Here is a 23,199-nt window from a genome sequence, read left to right as displayed (position 1 = left end):
ACAACAATACTCAGTTTTATAAAAGAAAACAGAAATATATTTAATATTGATAATTACTTTATAGAATATATTAAAACAATGATTATGACTACATCCACTAAAATGATAAAACAGCTGTAAGCAGACGTAGGTATGTTTAAACAGGTCAACACAATACTGCAACAGAAGTGGGTCACAAAACCTGACAAGTCTGCATAACATTTCAGCAAACAAAATTGGAGGAGTAGATGAGATTGTGCCTGAAACAAGTACAGAGCTGCATATTGTTGGAGTATCATGTTTAATTTCCCTTTTCAGTGTTGCATGGATGACAGGAGTTATTATTCTCACTGGCAAACTGTTACAGTCATCCTAACTAGGAAATAAAAAGGTACAGGAGGATTTTTATATTTATAGTGGGATCATAATCCTCAACATCCCTGGGAAAGCGTATGCCAGAGAATTGGGAAGGAGACACCATTCAGTAGCGGAGGCTCTAATTCTGGAGGAGAACTGCAGATTCCATGTTGCCATAGGACAGTGGTTCAGCACTTTTACCTCATGTGGGTTTAGGAGTCTTTGATAGCATGGCAGAAAGGACAAAGTTCAAGGAAGCACCTCCACTGATGCAAAGATCCAGAAGATGGTCATCTAGAGCTGGGATACAGTTTCTGATGGATATTTGTGTTTTGTAGACTAGGAGAAAGTATATGACAATGTACAATAAAATGTCTTACAGAAGGACTTACACCAGTACAGAGTCAAATTCAAAAATATTGCTAATTGTTTACACTAACTATTTATTATAACATTAAGTACATTTGTATCACTGGTCTTACAGAGATTTCATCAGAAGAAGCACAGGGTTCCCAAAACCATTGGGATATATCACTGATTCCCTGTATCTCCAGAGATAGTCATATATGTAATACCAACCTTAAGTTAGATATGTATTCGGGGTGGAGATCGGATTTAACTAAGACTGTGTCTTCTCTCCTCACCTGCTTCTCGTGGGAGGCTATCAAGTCTGGGAATGTGACAGTTGCATCTTCACCATTTGCAGATTGTATTGTCTTCTTTAAATTGAGTTTCTGTTATTTTTAGCATGCAATGAAGTCATTCAATGCTCAGAGATATGATAGATGGTGAAATTGATCACCTAAAAAATCAGAAATCATGGTCTCTTTCCCAACACAGGGGATTGCTCTCTGCAGGTGGGCAGAGAGGGTTACAGTTCTTGGGGTCTGGTTCACAAATGAGAGCAGAGGGGGGTCAGATGATAGGCCAGTGTATACTGGCAGTGGTAGCAGAGGTACTGTGGTGAGGCAAGAACTCAAACATATTACAAAGGTCTTGTTTGCTGTTCAGTCTATATTCTCTTGCTCCCTTGCAGTCATGAAGTTATGGTAGTAACTGAGAGGATGCAGTCAGTGATACAAGCAACAGATTGAGCCAATAAGCTCAAACTCCAAAACAGAAAAAGGAACTTCACAAACAGAGAAGGTCTTACATTACAGCCTGTGCTAGTCTGTGTTGAAAAGAGTCATCTGAGGTGGTTTAGACAATGTAGTGAGGATGCCATTGTATACCTTGGACTGAAGTTGTGTGAGGTACACCACAGAAAAGAGGTTCTAGAGCAGATTCAGGGCATGTTGGGTACAGTATTTATCAGTAACCATTTGAAATGTCAAGACCTGCTAGAGCAAGTAATGAAATGTGGAGACTGAATGGCTGAATTAATGGACTTACATATATTAAGTCCAAAATTCCATTTGTCAGAATATTCCCTTTTTTCTGAGATATAGTGATCTTGGAGTTGGTATATATAAGTTCTGGAGTGTGGGGAGCGTTCTGCCCATATGGAGAGGGGGTGCAGGGAGGCTTGCTCCCCTACCACATAAAGAAGTTGTAAGGAGAAGAATGATTTCCAAGATTCTCTCTTCTCCTGTGTTTTCAGTCTTTTTTTTTTCAGTTTGTCAGCACTCGGCATTTTGATTGTTAACATCTCAGTAGGAAGTCTTGCATATCTCAGCTTGTAAGGAAACAAGAGAGTGAATTTCTGGACTGGGAAATTTGTTCTCTGCTCAGCATGTTAGCATACCAACCTTTATCAGCACAGGTGGTTTAGAAAATAGGTGGGTGGACATATGGATGGATATGAATAGATGGGTGAATGGACGGATCAATGGATGGACAGATGGCTTCTTCTCTTCTTACAAACTTTCCCCCATAATATTCAGAGCTGCTCTTTTGAAGTGATATTCTGGCTTGCAGTATGCAACTTCACACAACTGAATATTTATTTCTTGCTGTTAACTCTAGCTGTATTTTTCCAGACATATTCAGATTAAATTAGTTCAAAAAAGTCTAATGGTAGATACTAATAAATATTACACAATAAAAGAGCAACAAAGTAGTATATAAAAATGTGTTACACCCATGTGTACATATGTAGACATCATGAAATATGACAAAAGCCTAGATTTTCAGACAAAAATGTACTTATAGTATTTTGTTGTGTTAAAGTAAAGCAGTGAATATAAAACTAGCATTTAATTTAATCATTATTAACAATTTAGTACGGAATTTAAAAGTAAATCTTCACATGTAGCATACTTATCGAATGTAGTTATTTTTCCCCAGTCTGAATTTTTATCTCTGCTGCTACATTGAGAGAGTATGGCATGTACTGCATATAATAAGATAACGGATTTATTTGTTTCAGCACTTATTGCTGTGCTCTTTAAAGACCAATTTCTGATGGAATTTTTTTTTTATTTAGCTTTAGTTCATTTTCAAGAAAGGAAAGTTAAAGGGAGTTGAGTCTAAATAATTGTATGCCCTTTCTATATGGCAGATTGGACAATAGCTTCAGAACTAAAAGTTTGACTGATTAGATCTAATTCTATTGCTATATGAGGCAGTCTAAATTTTGTACAAAAATGTATCTGTGTGACTTCTGAGGGTGAACAGTTTCCTAAAGAAGAGCACATTCTGAGAGAATGAAATGTAAAAGAATAGAATGACGTGAGTAGACTTTTAAAATAAGCTTACTGAAGTGTTCCTGTAAGAGTTGGCTTTCAAATTCTGATACAAATCACAAACCATTTCATTTAACATTTGCTAGAAATTTATGAGGCTGTCTCAGGCAATCTAGAAAGATATTACATGTGCATTATGGATGTCTGTTTTTGTTTCTGTCAAAACTGCAACCTGTCAAATCTTAGGTGCATGTGAGCATAATGTTAAAACTTTGTCCTTTCCTCAAAGAAATTAGTAAAAAGGTGGGAAGTTTAATATTCATATAAAGGAAGTACTCAAGTTAGAAAACATATCAAGGTTTAATATTCTGCTTACTTTTACACATGAATATAAAGACATAATCCTTTCTAATTAATGTCCTAGGCATGTGTTACTATGTTAAGCTGTTCCACTACGTCTTTCATTATTTTCATTAATTTGTGAAGGTTATTGACATTTTGGTAATTTGGTAAAACCAGGCAGAAGAAATTCACTGGCAGTGTACAAAACTAGCAGTATCCTACATAATGTATGCTACCAAGAGAAAAAAATGTCTTTATCCATGATCGGGTACTGAAGGGCATACACTTAATTTTTACTTAAAAGCCATTCTTTTAAAATAAGTTTATTTCATTTGTAATGTGACAAAAGCAATATAGAGAGTATAGCACAGGTTGATTGTATGACACGAATGCTATAATACAGAACCACAAATTATTGAACTCAAATGTTCAGTCCTCAAAATATTAAAAACAACAGAAAAAAAGAAAACTTCTGTTTTTTTGGAGGAAGACAACCCCCCCCCCTCCAAACATCACACACACACACACACACACACACACACACACACACACACACACACACACACACACACACACACACACACATATATATATATATATATATATATATATATATATATATATATATATATTAACTGCAAGATCACACTAAAATGGGGAAAGGGCAAATTTCCCACTCCCTGCGCTACCACTGTCTTGCTCAGGAAAACCTGGTTCACTTCTATCAGCTGATTTTTGATCAGTTGTACCAGCTTTTCCTTACTTTGATAACATGACATTTAGCTGAAATGTCTGTATCCTGATATCACATAGGCAGTTCTAGCCCATCAAGTAGACAAATGGCTTTAACGGCAAGATGTTACATCATTTATACCTTTCTTTTTTTTTTTGTTCAGAATAATTTGATGTCATTCTAAGGTGATTGAATATGTATTGGCCTGGGATGGGATGGTAGCTAAGACTGTCTGTTTTGTCCAGGATGGTTTAAACCTTTCATGCTAGGGTTTCCACATATCGGCTATAACTTTTACTGTTCCTACAGTGCTTTTTTTAAAGCAGAATCCCCATGCTGGACATCCCAACATAGCAATCTCCAGTTCAAACATACACTACATCATGTTGGCTCTATCAAGTGCTAGGACTCTAAAGATGCCAAAAGCTTGAGACCTTCCTACAATGCAGTCACAGTCACATCTGTGTAGTTATGGAGACATTGTCTCAGTGCTAAGGAAGCACACCCTCTATACTGTGGTTTTAGCTCCCATCATGTCTTTAGGGCCTTGGGTAACTGCAGGGGAATATCTGTATCTCACAGAAGCACCATTACCTCACTTCAGTGGAGCTCCTGAAGATATAAATGACTCTTAACAAATCCAGCTATTATTTGAATGCTAGCTACAAATCTCCATCAATGCCCTCCAAAGATCATGGAAGTCACTTTACCACTGAGTACAGGTAAGAGATGTAATGACAGCAAATGGAGGCAATCAGAAGAAAATGAGAATGAAGGGAAGATAATTTAACAGGTTAACAGCTTTAGGTACCTAGGAGGGTTAGTTGAGGAGAAGTGAAGTCTGAACGAGGAGGTGTAAGCTAGAATCAGAGGGGTTGCAGCCAACTGGCACAGAGTTTTAGGAGTAGTATATGACAGAAGATTGCCAATGAGGCTGAAAAGTAAGGTGTATAAAACAGTGGCATGACCAGTAATACTGTATGTTTCAGAAAACTAAGCAGTAAAGGAGGAATAAATCAGGAAGCTAGAGGTAATGGAGATGAAGTGCCTGAGATGGGAGGTAGAATGCACACTGCGGGACACAAAGAAATGAGGGCATCAGAGCAGAAGCCAAAGTAGCTCCAGTTGCAGAGAAGGTCAAAGTGAACAGATTACAGTAGTTTGTGCACATATGCAGAAAAGGGGCATACAGGAAAAAGGCAAGAGAAAGCAAGGGTGTCCAGTAAAGATATGGATGGATTATGTGAGAGCAGACATGTGATAGTCAGGCATGACTGTTGAAGAAGGTAGGAGTGTGGTACTGGATTGAGAGAGATGGTGAAGTTAACATAACACCCTGACCCCATGTAGAAAATGAGGAAAAGGGTGTTGATGATGATGGTTGTATTTTAATTGCAATTATATTACTGGTATCATGCATTAGACTGATAAGTAAGATGGCAGGTCATTAATATAAAGATAATTAATTAATTAATATTTAGTATATAATTAATATAAAAAAATTTGATGACTATGAAGCATTGAGACACACTTTGGTTCACAAGGTTAGATCTGGATTGCTTTTATGTTAATAATTGGAGATCTGTTGCAAAGATTGCTTTTTAATCATGTAGTAATTTCTTCAGAGAACCAGATTTGTTAATGTTTTAAATTCCAAGTTGCGGTTTACATTCTCAATGATTTATCATAGGTCTAGAACAACAACTCTGGTTAGCAGTCCTTATCTTAAGTTAGAAATAATTTTGAATGTCAGGAAATAGGTAGCTAATAAAATGCTATATTTAAAATGGACTCCATGTTGGTTATTGGAGAAAATGTTCCATATATCTAAATACTGTAAAATGTGTTTATAAATGATTATTATAGTTAAGGGACAAATATCTGCAATAAGAAGAAAACCAATAGGAGAAAATGAGCTAGAGTTCTTTAGTAAGAGAATGATAAGTGAGTATTCGAAGCTGATGGGGTTCACATGGTAGTCAGAAATAGGTTATCTCTCTAACAATACCTTGTGGGTCTTGTTTACACATTTTAATTTGCTTTTAAAGTATGGGAGTGAGATAATCTTGTACAGAGTGTCATTCTATTTCTTTTTCCTATAGAGGTAATTTATATAGGCTTTTCACTATACTGGCTTGTTGCTGAATTTATTAATTCTTCTTTTGTGAATGGTGTAGCTATCCTGAAGGGTGACGAACTTTGAGGAGTATGATGAGGGCAGCGGCAACAAAACAAATGGTTTTGCTCAGTGGCACATCACAGATATGCTTGTCCAAGACATCTGCAACTAGTAATTAATCCCAAAATAATGTAGGATACTTAGTAAGGTAGTTATATACTTATTTATTCATTCATTTCCATTGTTAAACAAGATAGCCCATTTGGGCATATGTTCCATTTTCATTGGAGACCAGTGGTGAAGTGTTTTACAAAGTGAAACATGTTAAATGGGAAACTTAAAAACAGATGGCAGTAGTAAATATCCAAATACACAGCTCCTGATAACATTGGCTTTGTCACCAGGCTTTGACATTGGCTTTGACACCAGGCTTTGACACCAGGCATCTGTCTCCGTGAGACCCTTTTGTAGGATGTCCACATCGTTAGGAGTTTTGATTATGGCTCCTAGTTTGCAGTCATCTGTGAACTTCATTAGCCAAAGACCTTCTGTGTTAGCCTATACTTCAGAAGGACATTCACTCCTCATAATTAGGACACTAAAGGGTCCCGCGGGCCCTCTCAGTGTCCTGTATCCTGGTACCAATGAAACAAATTAAAAATATCTCTGTCTTTATCCAGTCTTGTAAATACTGTTTCACAATATCTTTTGATGCTTACACTCATAGTGATTCCTTGTAGTAGTAGTAGTAGTAGTAGTAGTAGTAGTATAGGTATAGGTATGGGTATAGGTGTAGGTGTAGCTGTAAGTATAGGTATAAGTGTAGCTATAGGGATAGGTATAGATACAGGTATGGACATAGGTGTAGATGTAGGTATAGATACAGGTTTGGGTACAGGTATGGTATAGATACAGGTATGGATATAGGTGTAGATGTAGGTATAGATACAGGTGTGGGTATAGGTATAGGTGTAGATTTAGGTATAGGTGTAGGTACAGATGTAGGTGTAGGTGTAGGTGTAGGTACGGGTATAGATACAGGTATGGGTAAAGGTGTAGGTATAGGTATAGGTGTAGATGTAGATGTAGATGTAGGTATAGGTATAGGTATAGATGTAAATGTAGATGTATGTATAGGTATAAGTATACATATCAATAAAGGTATCAGTATAGGTATAGGTATAAGTTTAGGTGTGGGTATAGGTATAGATACAGGTATGGGTGTAGATGTAGGTATAGGTGTAGGTGTAGTTATAGGTATAGGTGTACGTATAGGTATAGGTATAGGTAGAGGTATAGGTGAAGGTGTATGTATACATATAAGCATACATGTAGGTATAGGTGTAGGTGTATGTGTAGGTGTCTGTATAGGTGCAGGTGTAAGTGTAAGTGTCTGTATAGGTATTAGTGTGCCTATATTATGACTGAGTATTTTTCATGGGTGCCCAGAATGTTTAGGCAATATTTTTTCTGGCTTTCTCAGAGTAAGTAGGTTTAGTGGTATGAGACACTTTACTGGCAGTGGTGTGAGTAGATAGCCATGCCCTCAGACAAAGTAAACAGATGGATTTCTCATAAGCAGAATTAGGAGAAACTAATAGTAGTTCTTTGTCATTAAACATGAGAGAGTTCTTACACAGCCTCAAAATGTTTAGCGTTAACAGGCTAGTCAGGTGAGAGATATAATCAGTTCATAGCTCTATGGTGATAGGTTTTGAAGATTTGATAAATGAATATACCTTGATGATTGCAGAGATAAGGAAGTACAGGTTATGTCTATATGGCTACCAACAGGAGATATAAAAGGCACAGGGACTGATATTGGTAGGGGTTTAATTAGTAGGAAATATGGGCTTTAAAGATAGATGCCCAAAGTGGCGGTGGTAAGGTTAGTTTGATATTGAAGATAAGAGTTAAGGTTGGTGTGATAATTGATAATCAATTGGGATGAGGTAGAAGCAAATGTTGCTAGTGGTAGTGATAGGGTTTGGGTTGTATGGTTGGGTAGAAAAAATATGGGATATATTAAAGTAATGAATTGACAGAGATGACCATAAAGCTATTGCTAAATGTGAACAATCTTGCAAAAAAATGGTGCTATACATAACAATATCTTTTGAGCAGAGAATTAACTTCAAAAATGTTTAAGAGACCAAAGTAGTTTGGTAGCAAGCAAAGTCCAAGAGCAAAACAGTCTTCTATAAACAGGCCAGTTACTAGTAGCAACAGCAGTTTGATAGCAAGAGCAGTCTAGGTACAAAAACAATGAGCTACCATAACAGTACAATCAAACAGTGAATAGCAGTTAAACAGCAGATAAGCTAGTAGGATCAGAAAAAGTGCAAAACACAGTACACATCAGAAAATAGTAAAAGTGCAGAGGAATATAACAACTGAACAGTGCAAAAACAAATCTATTTAGCAGCAGGTAAAAGGACAATGATAGGGAACAATTCATTAGTAGTATTGCTTTGTAGTAACAATAATGAAATAGCAGTAAATTTAGCAAAATCAGTAAAAGCACAAAAAATAAATTGACTAAAGACTAACAGCAGACAGCATAACAAGCGGAAGAATAGGTGCGAAGAAAGAAAAGTGAAACAGCAGCTAATCCAGCAAAATCAGCAGAAATGCAAACCAGTGCAATCCTCCAAAAAGTAGGCAATCCAGCATTGAGTAATATAATTGCAAAGAAATTAGTTAAGCCTAATAGGAAAATGTATATCTTAGCTTGTAGTTGACTCCTTGTTAGGGAAGATCCTTACCTAAAGTCTAGTACATAAAAGACACATTTGTACTTGAAAGAGCTAGAGTGGTAGAATGAAAATAGTTTCTATTACTCTTTCCTTCTCTTGTGTGTTGCACAAGTAAGTTTAATGGTCCATAACTCAGCAGAATAAAATGTTAATTCACACACTAATCCTTGATCTACAGCACAAATGTTCCCACCAAGCAGGAATCAACTAAAGGAATAACTAAAACACAAGAATGGTCCACAGAAAAACAGCAGGGAAAGATAATGCCTGCCCTTCATTTCATCATGAACAGACAGGGGTAATAATTCTAATCCAGTGCAGGTAGAAGCTGCTCATAGCTCACTTCAATCATAGTAGTCTGAGTGTAGATGTAAAAAAGGACTTACTAGTAGAATCTCTTCCTCCCTTCTCATCTCTTGTTTGCTCCCCAAATATGCACAATGGTCTGCTTCTCAACAGGATAGACAACCAAATATATAACAATCTTTTATTTATGGCACTAAAGCTCTCACTGAGACAGGTGTTTACAATGCAGAACCACCATAGAAATAGCCCACAGCAGCAGAGTAGGGAAATGTGATGAATACCCCGCTTCTAACCAGGAACAGTTAGCATCATATATCCTAATCTAATTCAGGCAAGCAGATCCTAAAAATCATTTGAAGACTGACAGTGGGATTCAATAAACTCTGTGTAGGCTTTGTGCAAAGCCTACACGGAGTTTACATGTGTGCTTGGTAATGCGGTGAGCAGCAGCACTCATTGCATATTCATACTGCACATAAATAAGTGAGGTTTTGTCCCTAGCAACAGTGGTGCTGGCCAGAAAACCATGTAAACAAACACAGATGGCATTACTGATTAAATGAGATGACTGAAGGTCTACAGTTTTGCACAGAATGTCACAATGATCACCAGGGCTTCACAGATAGCTCTCAATATCTTAGTGCAAGACATTTGAACAAATGTCAACATAATGGGAGGACAATGACCCAGAAATAGGGACATATTTGACATATTTCCCCTACAGAAATATGCTAGAGTAACCAGAGGGTTGTGCTAAGATTCATGTTCTGAAGGATTTGAAGTCTGAAACTCAAATGTTTGTAATTATTGCGTCACATCAGTCCTAAGATCATCCCAGTGATATGGCAGAAAATATGATAATGAACACATCTGGACATTCTGTGAAAATCTGGACAGTTGACAGGTATGAATGTTAAGTACATGGTCCAAACACAGTACAGGACAGTATTTCTACAGTGCAAAGTGTTGTGAAATCCCATTCCTGGCATTCTGTACTGAAGTTAAATAATGATCAGTAAGGATGCATGGATTGTCATGTAAAATAAGCACTTAGGAGAAGTGTGTGCATAGAATAGGAAGACACAGAAGAATTGAAGAAATGAACACTAGGAAAGTGGACAGGTGAAACAATCTAATGTACAGCAGATGAGAACATGTCAATGGAAGACAGTTGTAGCCGCAATGCCAATCACATATCAGTATGGTACAGTAGGGACTGCACAGTGAAAATGTGTATTATGTGACTACCACACAAGGTGACATAACAGTGGGGAGGATGTCTGTGTAAAATATCATCCTTGCATGAATAATGAAGAAGACATCTATCAGAGATCTCACATACAATTGGGGTAGGGTGCATAATGTGAAGCTATGCAGACTGCCTAGCTAGCCTGATTTGCAAGAGCATGGAATGCATTATCATGGACCTTATAAACAATGACATTGGCAACCTCCAAATGCTTGACCCCAAACAGTTTGGTTTTGTCAAAGTGAAATCATGCTTGTTAAACTTGGTCGACTTCTTCGAAACAGCCAACAAAGCCATGGGCGATTGGAAGATCATGCACGCCACCTACCTCAACCTAGCCAAAGCCTTCAACACTATTTCCCACTTAGGCATAACATATAAACTCTCCCAGCTAGGCATCAACCTGTATGTTACCAGATGGGTAGCTAACTGGCTCACTGATAGGAGAAGCCAACTCTAGTAGATCCGTAATGAGTGGTGTAGCCCAAGGATCGGTCTTGGGGCCTCTACTGTTTGGGATATACTTTTGTGAGGTGCAAGCCAAAACCAGTGTTGCATGGCTGACCAAGTTTGCAGATGACTGCAAGCTGAGTGCTGTCTTAAATTCCCCTAGTGATGTGAACATCCGCCAAAAGGGCCTTACCCAAACTAATGACTTGTGCCAGAAGCATGGTCTCAAACTTACTGCCAAGAAATGCATCATTATCCCCTTTGGGGAAAATGGCACCCCCCACTATTTATCACATTAATAACAATGTACCAAGCACATAATCAGTTGTGAGGGTACTTGGGCACCCAGGTTGAAGGCAATCTGACTTTTGACCACTACATTGCCTCTGTTGCATGGAAGGCTTTCTACATGGCCCACCTCATAAATAAAACAAGGATGTCATAACATCCCTATACTCCTCCTTTATCAGACCCATTATCAGATACAATGCCCTCTTCAGCATGTACCTTCCTAAGCACATGCAGCAGCTGCAGAGATCACAGAGGTTCCTGACCAGGAAAATCCAGAGTCTCAAACACCTGTTCTATACAGATAAACTAAAATCCCTGTCCCTCTACTCAGTCTTGCAGAGACTGCTCAGAGGTGACCTGTGTCTGTCATACAAGACAATCTCAGACCCAGCTTTGATGGAGTTGCTGCTTATCCGTAAGTCAAACTCCAGTCACACAACCCACACACAAGGCCTTAACCTAGTCTGTGACATTAATAGAACTTATTGCCAGGATAGATTTGTGTCCCAAAGACCCCCCTCCCCGATCTGTGGAACAGACTCTCTCTCCATGTCAAGCAGAGTACCTCTCTAGTCCTGTTTAAGAGGAACCTGGATGACTGGATGAAAAACAGAAAATACACCCCTGGGATCTCACCTGTGTCCCTGCTGGACAGGGGAAACAGGTGTGACTTTGAAGGAATGTGGTCAAAATTCTTGGCTAGGCTTACAAAGGCCTCTGGGCCAATAACCTAGTATCATCCAATGAACCTATGAACTGATTTGCCTGAATATGAGTGTAATCTCAGCAGAGGTCTCCAGCAAATGGGACACAGGTAAAGGCTCATGGACAAAATTAAAATATGCAGTCATAATCATGGACAATATCAGAATAATACCACCAGTAAGTTCATGCCTCTGACATGAAATATGTGATTTAGAGTGATCAGAGATGATTCTGCACAAACACACTTGTACAACTATTATGATATGTCTACACTCTATTAGGTTAACTACACACACTGTCCTGGCACTATAACATCTCCTGCCTGGAGGTGTTAGGAGGGACACTGCTTTACATGTATGAGACATTATGATCAATACAGGCTAGTTGACTGACATGTATTATATACACACATATATATGGCACAGTCCACACTGTCAGGAATGTTATCCATGCCATTAATGTTGTCAAACACCCATGTATGAATTGTGTGCATCAGCAGAACAGGTAGCACACTTGCATCTGGTGTAACAACTTGGTGGGTATTCTGTACCATCAGACAGTAATGTTTATATTACAAAAAGAATACCTAGGTATGGTGAATAAGCTGTTTGACAGCTCACTGTGACAATGGTGGTACACTTCAGTTACACATCAGTGGAAGATGTGTAGGGAGGTACATGAAGAAGGGTGCACTGCACTCAGTTATTGGTGTGATGAAGGCTGGGAACTATCAAGGTATTATGGCCTCTGATGTGGATGTCCTTCACATACTCAATACTTGTGTTACAAACAAGGGAGTAGTCAGAACTGTGGCCAAATGCTGGTGGATGGTCCACTTATCATCTACCCCAGGACACAGGGAACATACCTACTGGTCTGATTACAGGGTGTAATGTCCACATTACACTTGGCTTGTGTGTTTGTTTTCCTGACATAACAAATACCCCCATATTTTCTTGTCATTGCAGGTGTTGTCCTGGCTGTGGCAGCAATTTTTGGAGTATGTTGGTACTGTGTATTATACTAATATTACAGCTGGAGTCATTGATTCCCCTCAATCTGTAGTCCTTCAGGCAGCTGTTTGGACAGAGGATGTGTATGTCATCTGTGATGTCCATTACTTAAATAACAGACAGGAAAAGGCCTAGCAGACAGCCCTGCTATACAGACCTGATCACTGCACCCAAGATATAGGTCACTTCACACATGTCAACATATTTAGATGTCATGTTTGTAATACACTGGTCTACTCACTCGGTGATATAAATGTATATTGTCACATCTGACAGTCTTGAGTGAATACGATTTCTGTCAAATGCCTTGCACTTGTCAATTTGAAAAGGATGACAGTGTTGTTGTCATGCATGCCCTCGATAACCTCTTTGAGAACATCTATCAGATGTAACAGACATGATGTAGCATTAACAACTCACACAGGTCTGTTGCACATAGCTGGGATATCACTAGAGTCCATTTAAAAAAGATACATGATGACATGTTGGCTTACCTCACAGATGAGGAAAGTCAAGTTGTGTCATAGGTTCATAGGTTCATAGGTTCATACTAGGCTATCTGCCCAAGGGCATTTATAAGCCTAGCCCAGAGTTTTGTGGCTTTCGCCACCCCTTTAGTTTGAAGGAAACTATGCCCATTATTTTGCTGTGCCTCTGTCAAGCAGTGACACTGAGGTAATCCCTGGGGTATATCTGCGATCTCCCATCCATTGGTCAAGATTTCTTTTGAACAAGGCCAGCAAGGTGCTCTGCCTCACATGTACCGGGATTTTGTTCCACAGCATAGGGAGTCTCTGGGTGATGAATCTGTCCCTCCAGCACGTTCTATTAATAACCGTGTCAAGGTTTAAGTCTCCCGCCCTTGTAGTTCTGAGGGATCTAGAATTTTTGAGGTGAAGCATGTTCATCAAATCTGGGTTTGACATGGCGTTGTATGTCAGGCACAGGTCACCTCTGAGCAAGCGGTAAGTGACTGAATAGAGCTGGAGTTCTTTCAGTCGGGCAGCATAAGACATATTTTTGAGACCCTTTATCCTTTTGGTGAGGAACTTTTGGGGCCTTTCCAGCTGCTGCAGGTGTCGGGTCAGATACATTCTGAATGGGGCATTGTACTCAATCATTGGTCTGATGAGTGATGAGTACAGGGGGACGATGACCTCCCTTGATCTAGATGTGAATCCCTTCATGATCAGGTGGGCAATGTAGAAGGTCTTCCTAACTACTTTTGCAATGTGAGTGTCAAACGAAAGGTTACTGTCAACCTGGGTCCCCAGATCCCTGATAACCTCTTCTGTGCTCAGTGGATTGCCACCTATATGGTAGCTAGGGGTAACCTTGTTTTTCCCGAAGGGTATGACTATGCATTTCTTGGCGTTTAACTTTAGGCCATGGCTCTGGCACCAGTTATCCGTTTCTGTGAGACCCTTCTGAAGGATATCTGTGTCAGATGTGTTCTCGACTATGATGCCCAGTTTGCAGTCGTCTGCAAACTTTGTCAGCCATAACCCTCCTGTGTTTGCTTGTACTTCTGAAAAGTAGATGCCGAACAAGAGTGGGCCCAGGACTGAGCCCTGTGGGACACCACTTGTGACAGGCTTTGAGTCTGACATGGAGCCAGCAACTCTGACCCTGTGGTTTCTGTCACTTAGCCAGTTTGCAACCCATCTTGTGATGTATGGGTTTACATTTAAGCTGATGAGTTTTTCAGTGATACCTGAGTGGGGTATTGTGTCGAAAGCCTTTGCCAGGTCGAGGTAGGCTGTATGGACTGCCTTTCCCTCATCAATGGCCTTGGTGACTGTTTCGAAAAAGTCAACCAAGTTTAAAAGGCATGATCTGCCTTTGACAAAGCCAAACTGGGTTGGATCCAAAGTCTGCAAGTTCCCTATGTCTTTATTTATGAGTTCCATTATGATCCTCTCCATAGCTTTGCAGATCAGGCTTGTCAAGCTGATGGGACGGTAATTTCCAGGGTCGGTGGAGGCACCGCCTTTGTGAAGTGGGACCACAGTTGCCGTGCGCCACTCCTTGGGTACATATCCTGAGGTGAGGCTAAGATTAAACAGCTGTCCTAACTGCGGGTTTAATTCCTCATTGAGTTTGTAGAGCACACAGCCGGGGACACCATCCGGTCCCATGGATACTGTGTTTTTCGCCTTGGAGAGAGCAGTTCTCACCTGGGCGTTAGAGATGTTTGGGGGCTACAATCCTCTGGTATAGATATCTGTCCTTTGGGAGGGGAGAAGTTTGCACTGAACCTGTCAGCCAGTATGTTGGCAATGTCTGTAGGTTCAGTAATTTTCACATCATTTTGAGCTAATTCTGAGCATATCTGGGAGTTTCCTCCCAGGTTTCTAACATAGCTAAAGAAGGCCTTATGATTGTCTTTTGAGTCCTTAGCGATTTATCTCTCAAAATTTGCCTTGGATGATTTTGTGAGAGCTCTTAGTTTTTTACTTATAATGATCAAAGGTGTCTTACCTTTTAAGGATTTTGTTCTATCTTGTAGTAGCTTCCTCCTTTTGTTGTAGAGCTTGTTTATGGCTGGGGTCCACCAGACTGGACGCTTGCCTTTGGTACAAAGAGTCTTTGTTTTGTTTGGGATTGCCTGATCCATGCAGTCCTGTAGGTGCTGGTAGAAGGCATTTGTAAGTGATTCAGCGGCTTGAGTAATGTTTTCCGCCAGCTCGGGGGCCTTAAAGGAGACAACACTAGTCTTTAGAAGTGTGAAGTCGGCTTTTGAGAAGTTCTTCACTGTGGTCTTTTTTATCTCAGGTGGGGGCGGGATGAGGACCTCCAGTGAGATTAGTTTATGATCTGATCTCACCAGTGAGGGGTATACTTCCGGTGTTGAACAATGTGATCCTATGTTCGTGATGATGAGATCAAGTATGTTTTCACCTCTTGTGGGGATGGTGACTAGTTGTTCCATGGCATTTGAGTTTATGAACTCCAGGAACCTTTGGGCTAGAGTGTTTGGGCTTGAGTAGTGATCCCAGTCTATATTAGGGTAGTTGAAGTCACCTAGTATGATGGTGTTTGGAGATACATTTATCCCCTCCAGTGTTTTCAGGAAAGCTATGTGAGGTTCCAGAGTTTGAGAGGGTGGCCTGTAACATGCTACAAATTGCAGAGCAGTCTTGCCTATGGTTAATTGCACCTGGATGGTCTCCGATGCATCGTGCATTGCCACCAACCTTGAGGTGTGGGTGTCCTTGATGAATATGGACACCCCCCTCCTTTCTTGGTGTTGTCCGGATTTTGAGGCCGGAACGCATGATGTGAGGTAAAACCTGATAGTGCTGGGGTGCTCTCAGGAGCCTTGAACCAGATTTCAGTCACAGCACAGACATCGATGTTCTCCATACTGAGAAGGGCCTCGAGTGTGTGTATCTTGAGGTTGAGACTTCTGGCATTGAGCAGCATTACCCTTAGTTTTTTTCCTTATTTGTGTTCTAGGGTGGTAGGTTTAGAATTTGAGACTTGCCTAAAAAAGGCACTATATGGGTGGCAAGAGCCTTTGCCAATATCCGGAAGCCCAGGGGTAACAGGTGCAAGCTGTCCCTTGCGAAGCAGTGTGGCTTGTCCAGCATGTCATCCCAGGCAGACAGACATTGGATCCCCTTTGAATGACACCAGTGTTTAAGCCAATTATTAAAGCTGATCATCTTATCTCTGTATTGTGACATCATTCTTGGTGAAGGTAGGATACTGCTCAAGGTCAGGGTCATACCTGCCTGGGCTACATAATCAGAGAGCTCCTCAATGTCTCTTTTCATGTAGTCCAAGGAGGTACGTCTCAGGTCGTTTACACCAGCGTGGACAATGACTGAGTAGAACTTGTACCTGCTGTTGAGAGACCTGAGTGCTTGCGTTATGTGGTGGATTCTAGCGCCCGACAGGCAGCTTACTGTGACCTTCTCCTTACTCAATCTGGTGAGCGGGACGTCAGTGTGTCTGACTATGGAGTCACCAATGACGAGTGTGTCTGGCATTGTGTTTGGCCTTAAGGGCTGTGACTGTTTGGCACACTGACTGTGTGGTCTATGTGTTGCATGTGTTGTGTCCTGAGGTGGTAGTTGTTTGGGTGTCTGCTTTGGTGGCCTCTGCTGTTTTGGTAGATTTTTGATCAGAGCCTCCGAGTATGTCTTTGTGTGTATATGTGTATGATTTGAAGTTGTGATAGTACTATGTGAGACTGGGTATGTGGTGTGTGTGGTTACCTTCTCCTCCTGTCTGGTCTTGCCAGTCCTATGTTGAGAGAGCTCAGCCTCCAATTTGGCTGTATAGTTGCATCTCTCGCATGTATTTGTGTTTTGTGGGAGAAGGAGAGGCTTGTCTGTGTACATGAGGCAATTGTAACATTGTCTCAATATTCCCAGGTTCACCAGCTGAGCAGGAGAGGACACTAGCAACTGATCCCTCGACATGCTAGAAGGAATAGACAAAAACTTAAAAAAAGACTCCGGGGGATGTGGGTGATCGAGAAGGGGGTTTCAGGCTGGTGGGGTACTATCTATAATAAGAGTGCTATATCAAGGTGAGAAAGTACTGTAGGAGCAAGTGCTAGGTTTTACAGATAGAGAACAGTCTACTTAGGAATCAAGTAGAGATGAAAATATAGAAAGGCAATACAGTAATACAAAAAATAACAGTCCATACATGCATGCATCGAGTGCTGCCCCCCCACACGTCAACTCACACGGATGCATGTTTAAAACACCCTTCTACAGCAGCATAGTCTGTGGGGAGGGTGTGTTGAAGTGTGTATGAAACTGTGTCAGTAAGGTGCATGTGATGAGTCATGTGATAGGTGATTTGTGATGTTGTCACACCCCATTGAGTCTGTGTGATAGGCCTAGATGTAGATAAGACAGTGCATACTGGCTATCCTCAACTGGTGTAGGGTTTGAACACAATCCCCTATGCAGAGATCATTGAGAAAGTCTTCCACCCAGCAATTAGACCTCATGTCACTAGATGGGTAACCAACTGGCTCACTGGCAAAACACATACAATGAAAGTTGGTGAATCAACCTGTACCAGTCGAGCTGTCACCATTGGTGTACCCCAGGGATCTGTGCCTGGCCCTTTACTGTTTGGAATCTATTTCTTGACAGTTCTGGCTAAAGTATATGGCATTTGGCTTACTGAGTTTGCTGATTCTTGCATACTGAGTGCAATCATTGAGTCCACCTATGATGATAACTTAACAGAGGAAGGGCTAACACAGACAAATGATTTGTGACAAAGCCACACGGTCTACAAATAAATGCAGAAACGTGTCTTTATTTTGTGCTTCTGAAAAGTGGAATTCCATGCTAATTACAGCCTGCTGAAACCCAGAGATGCAAACACTGGGAGCACATGTAGATAGCAATCTGAACTTCAACCACTAAGTGTCCACACTGATATTGAAGGCCTATGCTGTGCACATCATAAGTCATGCCATCATATTCAGATGTTAGGATTGTATAACAGCACTGTAATTGAACCTCATCAGAACATTAATAGAGTATAATTCTCTCTTTTGCAAGTGCCTCGCAAGACACATGTGGCAGCTGGAGAGACCACAGGGATTTCTCACCAAGAAAACACAGGGCCTATAAACCATGCCATGATGTACGTGTATAGACTGAAAGCCATGTTACTGTTATCTGTATCGTATAAGATAAGGGGACATCTGCCTGGCCTCCAGGCCAGTCTCTGACCTTGACCAGGTGGGAATAGTGCATAACCGCAAATCAGATATAGTTGATGGCATTAGCAGTGTCTGTTGAGGAGAATGTGGTAATAACAGTGTCCTACAAGCTGGTGTAAAAGGCTCTCTGTAATGTCAAACAAGAGCACAAACACATGCACACACACATGCAGTTGACTGGAGTGAAAATAGAACTCTTACCTATCTAAGTACACAAACTATATACCTCTGTATTTAATGCGAGCACCACAGCTCAAGTCTGACTTGGACTGTTTCAGACAACACTTTAAAGCTGATGATATCAGCAGTATCTGTTGAGAAGAATATGATAATAACAGTGTGCCACATGCAGATGTAAAAGGGTCTCTGTAATGTTAAGCAAGAGCACAAACCATACCTCTCAACCTGGAAACATAAAAAATCTGGACAAGGGCAGTGAAAAATAGGTACAAATCTGTACGCTGATTAACATAAAATTTGCATACAAAATTGTGCAACCCCACCCACTCCAATAGAATTGTGGTATACAAACTTTCAAGTGCAAACTGAAGAACAGACAAAAAAAATATGGCACCACTGACCAGAGTCCCCCTGCAGCCATTCCAATGTCCTATTACCTGGCTACATCACCCCATTTACCATAAACACTAATGTGTGCATACTGCTTTACTTCTACAATGATTATTTGGAGTTTATTTTTACATCTTATAGCACAATGCACAAACACTAATATATATCTGATAAACAAAGCAATACTGTCTCACAATAAAAATAGATTTGGCATTAAAACTTCTCCGCCCTTGAAACTCATATTCATTGAAATAGCATTGAAACCCACACCACATCCAAAGAAAATGCATCTGGGCATTGGTGGATAAAGATTACCTTTGGGCTGTTTTCAAATCATAGGACCCTTGCACACAAAACAAGAAACATACATGTGTTCTTTGATAAACCTTCCTGACTTTACTAAATTATATTCCTTGTGTAATACAACACACTTGTTAGAGCGCATTTTAAATTTATTGTTTGTTTGAACATTTTTCCAGTAGGCAATGAAACAAAATGCATGAACCAATAAATGACAAAACTGCCCAATTCAGAACATTTCCATCATGTCTACTTCCACACACACACAATACATATACATATATATATATATATATATATATATATATATATATATATATATATATATAATAGAATGACAATAGTGTAAGCCATAAGTATCTTGCACAGCTTCTCACACTTATTTTCAATTTCAGTATTATTTATTTTTTTGGTGGGGGGGACAAAAGGCCAAAAACCAGGCAGGGACACATTTTAAACATTGCTTGTATAATATTGGAAAGTTGCTAGAATAAAATGTATCACCACCATGCATTTCACCGCTAAGTCTTGAAACCAGGACCCTGTCCACTACAGTCAAAGCAGCATATCTTTGTGCTAAATCAACAGTTTCCTGAAAGATAGGAAGACTGAAACTTAAATGGCTATCATTTAGTGAATTCAGTTCTCACTTCTCACCATAGCTGTCAACCTCTTAGCACAAAAAACCTGGACAAACCAATAATGGGGGAATACAGAATTCAGTTCTCACCAACATAGCTCTCAATGTCTTAGCACAAAAAACCTTGACGATTGGATGGGAGAAAGGAAATTCACCCCAGGGATCACGTCAGTCGCCCTGCTAGACAGGGGTCCAGGAAAGTAAATAATGTGGGAAGAAATAGCCAGGGAATTGTTATGGCTAGGCTTGTATAGGCCCTAGGGCTGATAGCCTAGTACCAACCTATGAACCTATGAACCTATGAACCTAGACAAATCCAATAATGGGGGAATACAGCTCAAAAATAGGGACACATTTCAAATACTGATCTTATAAATTTAGAAAATTGCTAGAATAAAAGGTTTTGTTACCACTGATTTTCTGAAGAATATGAAGTCTGAAATTCAAATACCTGTCATTATTTAGTGAATTCAATCCTTCAGTGATTTGCCACAAAAATCCTGAAAAACCACAGATTTTATGAGGAACAGAACAAAAATATGAGATATAAACTCACAAGTGGTGGTAGCTAGGGACTTTAGGCTCTTTTTACCTGTACCCAATGTACAGGGTTTGAGCCTGAGTACCTCTAGCCACCTGGGGAATTTTCACACACACACCTTGATGGAGTCATACAGCCATCTTGAACACATTTACCATAAGATTCAGGCTGTAGACATAATCACTGCTCAAATGCTAGGATTATAGTTCACATCAGTGGCAGCTCTGGGACTATTGTAGTAATTTCCAAAAGGTGTTTAGGGGTGTATGTTTATATAAGTTTATATTTGGCTATGTCCCACCCTCTTTCACCCCCCCCAAAAAAGGTTGTAGACCACACTGATAAAGTGCAAGTACAAAGAGTTGATCCAGTGTGCCGCAATGAAGATAATACTCCCATGATGCATAGTAAATCAGACATTCAGCTAGTGTTAGTTTACATTTTCACAGGAAGGTTGAGAAATCTGATCTCACCATAACTGATACCTTCACTGAAAATTGGCACCTCCACCTATTTTGTTAAGAGCTGTTGCTGAGCCTTCCAGTAAAAATTGTAAAAGATGCATTAACTACACCATCAACAATGTCCAGTACCTTCATTTCTATCCCAATCTCATGTATTTCATCCATTGTTTCCCCTTCTCATAGCACGGTTGAGTCACTGTAATGACTTCATTTTCTAAAATAGAACTCTCTCTATCCGCTTTTAGTACTTCTACAGAAAGACATGCATCTGCTAGAGTTCGGAGTTGCACAGTGTTTTTTCTAGCTTTAAGCAGTGATATCACAAAGGTTTGCATTTCTTACACCTTATTGAAAACATAGTGGGCAATATCCTGTCTCCTCTTCTTGTGTTGCTAGACAGTTTGGCAGAGGCTTTTAAATGCTATCCAGAAGTTATATTCCATGGTCTATTTCCCTCAACAGCAGGGGTTTAAGTTCTGTGATTGCTAGCAAAAAGCAAGGAAAACTGTAGCTGTAATAATTTTCCAAATCTAGATTTCCCCCTCCCCATACTAACATTGTAACAAAGGCCTTTTTCCTTAATCTTAGTTTTCCTCACTGCTAGTTTACAGCTGTGTGCCCTAGTTACCATTAGAAGTTCCAAACACCTTTTTTACATATATTACCACTGCTTCAAGTACTGTGTTTTGAACAGGGTCCATTTAAATTTAACATCCCCAGCTTTCACTTTCAGCTTCGAGACTTGCAAAAAAATAGCTTAAAAAGCATCACACACACACCAGACGTTTCCTTCAATAATGGAAAATCAATACTTGCGACTTGCAAATAAATAGCATAAAAGCAGCAGTCGTTTCCTTCCTTCAGGAATTAAAAGCAGCAGTCATTTCCTTCCTATACCTTGAAAGCCAAACAGTGAAGCCTACTTGCAAAATACCTTAAACTGTAGTGAAGCCTAGCCGGAATTTAAAGCAGCAGTCGTTTCTCTAGAAAGACAATCAGTGAAACCTAAAACACTTGCGACTTACAAAATACAGCCGGAATTAAAACCAGCAGTTTGCAACTTGCTCCCTTGAAAGCCAAACAGTGAAGCCTACTTGCAAAATACCTTAAGCTGTAGTGAAGCCTAGCCGGAATTAAAAGCAGCAGTCGTTTCCCTAGAAAGACAATCAGTGAAGCCTAAAACACTCGCGACTTGCAAAATACAGCCGGAATTAAAAGCAGCAGTCCGCAACTTACTCCCTTGAAAGCTAAACAGTAACAGTTAAACCTGAAACACTTGAAATAATTAAAAGCAGCAGTCCACAACTTGCTCCCTTTGAGAACCAAACAGTAACAGTTAAACCTGAAACAGCTGTTGCACATAGCTGATACAGCCAGAAATAAAAACAGCAGTCAGATACTTTCTCCCTTTAAAACCAAACAGTAACATGAATTAAAACACTTGCAAAATACAGTTGGAATTAAAAGCAGCAGTCATTTCCAATACCTTAAGCTCGATACCTTGAAAAAGCAGTAGATGACACACTTCTGAAACTGTTCACAAGAAGATAAAAACAAATACTTGCAAAAAGACGATAAAGCAGTACCCACGCTTGCAGCATTTGTAGTCCTTTAAAAACAGTAAATCCATTAAACTGTAGTCTCTGTTCATGAGAAGATGAAATAAACCTTAAAAGCAGTACCCATGCTTGCAGTCATTTCCTTCAATAAACTGTTGTCCTTCATTATTCAAACAGTGAAGCAGCCAGCCATTCCCGCTCGCAGATCCATTCAAACAGTGAAGTAGCTAGCTGAAAATGTGTGCACGTGAGCCCTTGAGCTCAATTCCGACAGGCTGATGGAGCTGGTGTTAAAGGCTCTCTGTAATGTCAAACGCCAGCTCAAAAAGCAGAAAAAAATGCTGGGAAAAATAGAATGAAGGGATGCCACTGTATTTCGTGGCACCCATTATTTGGACTGTTTCCCAAAACTTTAAAACCGATAATTCAGCAGTATCTGTTGGGAGGTATGATAATAACAGTGTGCATGCAGATGTAAAGGGTCTCTGTGGTAAGCATAA

This window comes from Protopterus annectens, chromosome 1.part1 (assembly GCF_019279795.1).
Source record: "Protopterus annectens isolate FY-2018-M chromosome 1.part1, PAN1.0, whole genome shotgun sequence".
In the NCBI taxonomy this organism is placed as follows: domain Eukaryota; kingdom Metazoa; phylum Chordata; order Ceratodontiformes; family Protopteridae; genus Protopterus; species Protopterus annectens.
The sequence above is the reverse complement of the archived record's forward strand: the minus strand, read 5'-3'. Positions refer to the sequence as shown.